Below are 8841 nucleotides of genomic sequence, written 5' to 3'. Positions count from 1 at the left end.
AAAAGGGGACAAAGCCCGTTGTGAGACACTACAAGGAAACGAACTACGACTATGCTTTCCTAATTGACAAGACTCACACGACAAACTAGATAACTTGGACAAGCTGGGGACAAGTAGTTGCAGTTTGGCAAGGCTGGGATGACCAAATTGTGCATGAAGAAGGGATGGTGATTCCATAGCTGCGCCAACATGTGAAGGAGGACGAAGATGATACAGACCATGAGACTCACATCCGGTGCCAATCATGTGTCTCGAACTCCGGTCCTGTAAACAAATAGAATCTTTGGTAAAGGAAATAATACAATCAAGAGAACGAGTTAGCCGACTGACAGATAATAAATTGAATGGAGACCCAGGAACATAAAGAACATGATCAATGGATATGGATGGAAAAATATTAACAGTACCAACACCATGAGATGAGACTCTAGACCCATCAGCCATTGTAACTGAGGGTAAATGATCCGGACAAGACAAAGAAGAAAACAAAGATTTGTTACCAGTAATATGGTCTGTGGCGCCTGAGTCAAGAACCCAAGGACCAAGAGAATCAGAGTGAGTCAGGCCAACGAATGATGTACCTGTGCGTGCAACAGAGGCAGATGTAGTGGAACTAGAACTCTGACGTTCCTCATACCATTTGAGAAAGTCGTTGAAAATGGCAGGGTGCCCTGCGGTATCAGATGAAGCAGGATCCACAGTCGCTGATCGAGGAGGAGGATCAGAGTGAACTACTGCAACAGACCGAGGAGGACGTCCATGTAGAGCATAACATTTGTCAATCTTGTGGCCTAATTTGCCACAATGGTCACACTTGGATCGTCCCTTTCCCGGCTTGCGAGAACGATTGCGATCATCCCGCTGAGAGACCAAGACTGAGGAATCATCAGCACAAGTAGATGTATCAATGATTTGTTTTCTTGGCACACGTAAAAGGGCAGAACTAGTAGCAGTGAAGTTGGGCACAACAGGAGACCCCAAAATCTGGTCACGAACATGGGAATATTCATCAGAAAGACCATGTAATGCCAACAACATAAAGAACTTTGACCGTTGCTCAAGTTCTTCAGCTGGAGTGGAGGCCAGAGGCAATAACTCATTAAACTCATGCAGAAGGGCATGAATTTTGCCCAAATATTCAGCCATAGGTCCAGGACTCTGCGGAGCAACAACCGTGAAAAGATCCTGACAAACACCATAAAGACGCTGAGTGTCATTGGTGTATAACAACTTGGCCTGTGCCCAAACGTCTGAACATGTTTCATATGAACGAAACATTTGTTTCAGCGAACAGTTAATGGTGGACTTAATGACGATGCATAATTGGGCATCAATTTTCGTCCAGCGGGAAACTTCATCTGCAGCAACTGTAGTTACACTCTGGGTGAGATGATCTTCATATCCTTGACTCTTGAGCCAAAGTTTGATATCGGATGCCCATGTCGCGTAATTTGTGCCATCCAACTTGTCAATGGATAAATGCACATTGACGTAGTTGGTATAAACAGAGGGTTCAGACAGCGGAGTGCTTGAAGATGACACACCCGAATTGGCAGCGGAAGAAGCCATAGAGGGAGAAACCCTAAATATTCAAGGTGCTCCGATTGAAACAACAACCACAGATTCAGAAAGAGCTCAAGAAGGTGATTCAGGCGAAGTTGATCGGCGCAGAAAACGACCGGCGACGCGCCGTCACGCGCGGCGGAGAGGGGGCGGCTGCCGGAGCTTGCGGCAGCGCGTGGAGGCGCGTGAGAACTCCGATGGCGACGATCTCTGCGGCGTTGGAGTCGCCTGGCCGAGACGAACAAAACCGTCTGGTCGTCGGTCGAAACTGCAACTCCGGCGACGGCGGCGGCGGCGGCGACGGTGACGACGGCAGAAGCGACGACAATGAGCGGCGGTGGGACGGTGGCTGTAGTAAACTAACCTAAGCTCTAGATACCATGTAAAATAAGATGAAATAGGGTTTTGGGATTAATCTACCTTGTGTAAACCCTACACAAAGGACAGTTTATTTATATTGATAATGGACCAAATCCCAGAAATACATAATGGGCTGAGCCCAACTATTAAACACAATATTATATCATCTAAGACCAGTCAAATATAATGCTAAACACAGAAATCACATGCAACACAAGCATTGGATTTCGCATTTTCTTCTTTTCCATGGTCATGGCCATTAGGCTGCATATACAGAATGAATTCCAACACTCATAGGAATATAATACAACAGCAATAGGTAAACCAGTCAAATATAATGCTAAACACAGAAATCACATGCAACACAGCAATGTGCTTCTATCCCATGAAGTCTATCTCCTATAGAGAGTACTCTCTGTCCACAAACTACAAGCAGAACACCTGCTCCCTAATTATACTTACACACCCTACCGTCATATAATCCTAAGACATAACTGTCGGCAGTTATTTTCTATGATTAACTGTCATCAAGGAAGTTTCTAATTCTACCAAAAAACAATGCAAGATAAGTTATTTTCTATCCCATATTGTAATTACTGATCCTAAATTCTATGCAATAAGCCTACTCCACGTCAGACAAATTAGAAAAGAAAAAAAAATAAAGGAAGACAGATATTACCCTACAAATCTAAGGGTTGAAGGTCAAAGGTATGCATTTTTAGTAAGAAAGAAGTGATCAAAAAAGGATGACAATACCTGCAAGTAGTCCAGTCACAAAACCCTGTTAAAGAGGGTCGCCAAATGGAGATCCACCAAGTATGGCATCGCGAATTCGATTATTGCATTTTCAGCCAACTAATCATGTGAATTTAAATGAATAATTGCATTTTAGATTAACTTTTTTGCACCCGAAAAAGCAATGCAATTTCGAGGTTGTATTTTGAGCATTGTACAAAAAATGGAAAGATTACTAAACAACACCAAGAAACATGGTAAAAATAGACAAGTCTTACCTCCCAATTTGTGTTCCTGGGAAATTGAATTGAGAAGCATTAATCCACGTCCATTTTTGGCAACCTCTCCAAAGTCCCATCCCTCGCCATATCTTTTTCAATTACAAAGAAGAAAATTTTAAAGAAAGGTTATGAGGCTAAAATACATGTGAACATACAAATGAGTGAAAACCGAGGAATGAACATATCAAAGAAATTCGTGAACAAATGTAATTCATAAAACCCAACATTGGGGAACAAGTACATGTAGATACTTGAACTATCTACTCCATCCTTTTCTTTTCTTTTGTTAAACTATGGAGAGCAGTTTTTGCTTTCACCTATATCATATCATGAAAACAATACTTCAATTGTTTATTTGTGATATGACGTCAGATTCCTCTTTTATTTGCTTTTTATTCACATACTCATAATCCAAAATCATGATAGCTAAACATTATTTTTTATTCTGTTTGTCATCCTATAATTTAGTATTCAAAAATTATGCAACATATTTTCTGAAATTATATCTAAATTACAACACGTACCTTGCAATTTTATGGTTTTCCATGATCAACAAAGTGAAACCACATTACAAAGAGATTCATTAGCTTATTTATTCTAAATATAACTTGCACTCATTTGATAACATGATTTCCTATTAAGTCAAATTGTAAGATATCAAATTGTTACAATACATACCATCGTTCTCTTCATTATATGGCCCATGAGGTCAAATCTGAACCCATCAATCTGAAAAAAGGAAAAGCATCTTACGGTCTACTATAAGCAATCTACTCAGCAAACATTCTTCCTTTTGTTCGAAAACTACAAGTATGGAAGAGGAGGAGATGAAAAATCCTTAGGTTCAGGGTAACCTATAAATTGAACCATAAAACTACAAATAATGGCGGCTGCTTAAAGTCAACAAATCATACTGGCAACTCCCTCTTAAAGCATCCATGAGAACAAAATTTTCCTACTATAAAACCTGTAGTTTCTACACAAAAATCAATATTTCAGAACAGTGAAGTACTACTTGGAACTCAAAGTGTATATCCAATAAACAGAAAAAGTTTCAAAAGAATAAAAATCTAAGGGGTAGTAAGTGAACAACAGTGAATGATATAAACAATCACCTTGTAATTGAGTGCCCAGTGTACAAGATCGTCAAGAATCAAACGCTCAACCATAAAGTGCTCACTAGCAGTGTTATTTATACAAGTACTGTTCTCAATGAATCCATCCCTATTCCTTCTCAAATAGTAACCTGGAACAATCTATAAGATACCTTGTGTCACACCACAAAAGTAGATTGGCTTACCAAAAATAGTGAAAAAATACTCAAATAGCTATCCATATCTCAACAATTACAGGTCATCAAAGAAAACTTCATTATAATTCATGACCTTATCAAGGACAGAATGTTCATCAGAAGGCCCACTTCCTTGCAAATGATTGTAGACAACATCCAATACAACCCGGAGGCCAATATGGTTAAGAGACTGCAAAGCATAGAAATTCCAAGAGACAACAAAAAAAATATATTTAAATGACTATAGACAATAGTATTACTGATCTATATTAACAAATTAAATAGAAAATCATAACAAAAAACTGAATAGAAAGTTGGATATATGAATGTAACATTCGGTGAGAAAACAATTAATTCAAACCTTAACCATCTTTCGGAACTCAATTGTATGGTATGGACCATTTGGATTACTTGCATAACTGCCTTTAGGAACCCCCAAAGAACAGGGTTATACCTTTAGAAGACAAACTATAAATGAGCACATTACCAAACAAAATGCATATTATATAAATAAGCAAACTTAACATGCAAAATGTTTCAATTGTCAATCAATGTGGCATTAGAACCCTACCCCCAGTAAAATTTTGGATAGCTGTGATGAGAGCCTGTTGCTGATCGGAATCAGGTGGAAAACTTTCCAGTATTGAGGTATCTATCAGAGTGCTAGTGTTAGATAAACACATAAGATAAATCAAAAACAATATAATTATGAGTTCATGTTTTACCACATATCTTATTTATAAGCTTCAAACAAAATAGATAAGAAATGCAGTCACTATAGGAGAATATACAAGGCAGAAGAAAGACTAGCATTTCATAACAACAAGGATATGAGTATCATTAGCCAAGATGGACAAAAAATCATGTGGCATGACATGGTAGTAATTTTAAGACGAAGTGGACCTGGCAAAGGAAACCTAGAGGGTGGAAAACATAGCTTAATCTCTGACAGTAAATATCATGAGATTTATTTTAATATTTTTTCATTATATTACTACCAAAATTTATAAGAAAAAGAAAACTGTGTGAAGATGAATGACCAAAATCCCATTCAAATTTTACCTACAAATCTCCGGTTCTCCTTTTGATCATCAACACCAGCAAATTGAAATGTTGGCAATAGATGGACATGAGTGATACCAACACTTGATAATCTTTTCAGATGAAGTACACCTGCAGAATCCTTCAAAAGTATGTTTCCAGTTACTTCAAATTCCATACAGCAGTTACTAATGCACTGATTATTTCAGTCACAAATCAATCATGTTCTTCAATTGGAGTTCCTTAGTCACATAACCTATGTTGAATCACCATCCTTTTGATAATGGTATTTACATGGAGTTTGAGAAAGAGTATAGGAGAGTTGATAGAATTGGAGCAAGAGAAATAGCCTAATTGAGAGCATGGAGAGTAACCTTGACAGTAATACTGTCAGCTCTTTGATTTTTATGTACTAAATTGAAAAACCAAACACATTAATTGTAGCGATTGATATAGACTATTTAGAGCAAGTTTCAACGTTTAATTACAGTGAAAAAGAAAGAAGATGAGAAATAAAATACAAGTATAACTACAGTTATAATATATGTCTGAAATAGAAGACGAATTCTGACAAGTTGCAAGACCCACAGGAGGTGACCCAATAACTAGGCTTATATGAAATATCAGCATTGAGTCATTTCATTTTTGTTGTAATTAATAGGCGAGCTAACAAGGCCCAAACATACTCTATGGTTTTTAGCAGATAATAATTATTAATAGACAGAAGGACCAGTTCCAGTAGAATATCAGTTACAGACATATTGTTGACCCAGCATTCAATTTATTGTTTTTCAGAACAAAAGAAATATTTAAGAGAATTAAAAGTGCAATATTGGAGGCTAATATAAAGTATAATTGCAGACAAATAATTTAAGAAACAGAAAGAAAAAAAAAATCAACAAGAGAATATATTTTTACATGGCTTGCCCATCCCTCAAAACATGATCCAAATGTCCCCATAATTAAACCGACTAATTTTGGATCTGTAAATTTTATGAATTCAATACATCATTAGGTTCTCTCTTTGCAAGCATGCTGCTAAAGTAAGTTTAAGACATCACATTCATGCTTACAATATTCTCTTTTAGTGATTTCAATAAGTTTTTTTAAAGGATTTGATTTCCCATCACAACAACTGTTTAACCATTACAGGGGATAAAGATTTAGATACTGCTCAATATTTCAATTATTATTCATAAAATATAGAAATTCTTATATTCTTATGGAACTCCATCAATAGCAAGAGTTTGTAATAAAATTACCTGCAATGTAAAGGCCAGATAACCACCACGAAATGCAGGTTGCACAGAGAGGTCAGTGGCACTGCGGCAGCAAGGAAAATGTGCTCATCACGAGAAAAATAAATGTCACATAAAATCTCAAAGCAAACGGCACTCCAAGTTCCAAGTGATACATCTAAAAACTACGCACACTAATTAGATACTTTAAAGATTGTGGGAATAGGCTAATATTTTGTGACAAATAACAACAGACTATCTGCTAAAGTTATCTGAAAAAACCAAGAAAACTTAAAATCAATAAAACTACCAGATGAAAAGAAAAAGAAAAAGATAACATAAGGGAGTTTCATGGCACCAGAGCTTGTCTCTATGCTCTTTATCTATCTCTCTTTATCCTCTGATTATTTTCTCCATTTTCTATGGAACCAAACAAAAAATTCAAGTATCCATTTTAGTAAGCTGGATTATCGTGCAAATGCTGAGAGCCGAATTATAAATTTCAAAGATATTCTCACATCACATTAGTAGAGGACATTGTGAAAAGCCTATTTTCATACACAAGAAAATATAAAATTATTTTAATTATAATTTGAAAGCTCAAGGTAGGCATATTTGAAAGCTTCACCTAGATCATCTGGATTCTAGAAAACACCCATTATTGTAAACTTTTAAAAATAGAAGACAACATTTATTGATAACCTTGGAAGGTTACATATAAAACCCAAAATATAAATCTGTCTCAAGCCAAAATAGATAGGAAATTTGGAAAGCATTATATTAGAAGAAAGAAACATTCTAAAGGAAGTTGAGAAGAGAGAAAGCCTGTAATCAGTTATTAAGTTGGTTATCAGAGAGTGGGATAGTGGATAAATGAATATATAATGTGGGACACTGCCAGAAAAGATAGGGAAAAGGTGGCAAGGAATTTCGGGAGAGAATATGTACTCTTTAACACTCTAGTATTATATTTTTCCTTTTGTATTTTCAACCATTTTCTTTTGATTATCTTGTATCACTTTATAACAGACCTGAATTCAATTATAATACATTGAATTTTCAGTATTGTTCTTGTTATTTTTTCTAATACCTTTCAGTTACTCCAAAGGAGAGGACCGTTCAAGCTCCAAAGGAAGAATCCACGGGATTGCTTGCACATGCTTTGGTTTGGGTTCTAAGAATTTTCTTGATGAATTCTTGGATGTTTCTTGGTTGGATTTTGGTGTAGGGGTTTGCAGAAGCTATAACGAAAAGAGGGTTCAAGATCTTTCTTGAATCGTAAGTGTTCTATGTGGGGTTATAATCAGAAATTAATTGAGTAGGGTAGAGGTCTTTTTGGTGAATTTGGGTGGTGTTTGATTGGTTTACGAATGGTCAAAGTTAGGGTGGTTATATGCAGCCCATAGAAAGAAAGATAACTTTTGATGAGGTTATCCTTTCTTGGGAGGTGACCAAGATTATGACTTAAAAAGAAGCTAGGAATTATAAAGAATCTTCCGCAACACAAACTGCCTAAGACAAGCAAGGCGATTCAGCACTTGAGATCCAACACTCAAGCTAAGAATTCAAACAGAAACTCTTTAGTTTTCACAAGCACTTAAGGCTTTTGCACACAAATGTCTTTTCTTTCCAAAGTAAATGTACCTACAAAATGGCCTAACACACTCCTTATATAGGAGGCATGTTGAAAGAAAGGAGACCAAACACTCCCGCTCTTTTAGATGCAACCAAGCAATAACTCTTAACATGTCATTTCTATTTAACCTTATACCCAAACAAAGGGTTTATTATATTAAAGTTATTATCTTTTTTCTTTAAAAGTTTTCTAACTTTGTAGAACTTTTCCTTTATCTCCATCTATTTACCTTGATTCATAGCTTTAGGTAACTCCTCCCTATCCATTATCACATCAAAACTGGTCCTCAAATAAAATAAAAGATTTGAATAAATAGTTACCTGAAATCCCTTATCTACATTTCATATAAGCTTATATCAGTGAAACAATATATGGTAGGTTTTTCATTTGCCAGATCATCTCATCCATCGGTTTCAACTCATCAGAGTCCAGATTAAGTAGAAAAGTCCTCTGCCCATCCAATGAAACTCTGCTTAAATATAAAAATCATTTAGATAATTAGATTTATATTTAATCACTGAGAGTGGGTATTACTAACTGTTACTCATGGATATTAGAATTAGTATAGAAACAATTTGAAAAAGATAAATGATGGCAAACTGCATGCATACGGATCATTTGCATAGCATTTTTCAACCCGCAAAGTGTTATGATGGTAAACACATACTTCATAAACATAGTAACAGTGCTTCCAAC

Source organism: Vigna unguiculata, chromosome 7 (genome assembly GCF_037176805.1).
Source record: "Vigna unguiculata cultivar grain cowpea cultivar isolate G323 ecotype 2 chromosome 7, ASM3717680v1, whole genome shotgun sequence".
NCBI lineage: Eukaryota > Viridiplantae > Streptophyta > Magnoliopsida > Fabales > Fabaceae > Vigna > Vigna unguiculata.
The sequence above is the reverse complement of the archived record's forward strand: the minus strand, read 5'-3'. Positions refer to the sequence as shown.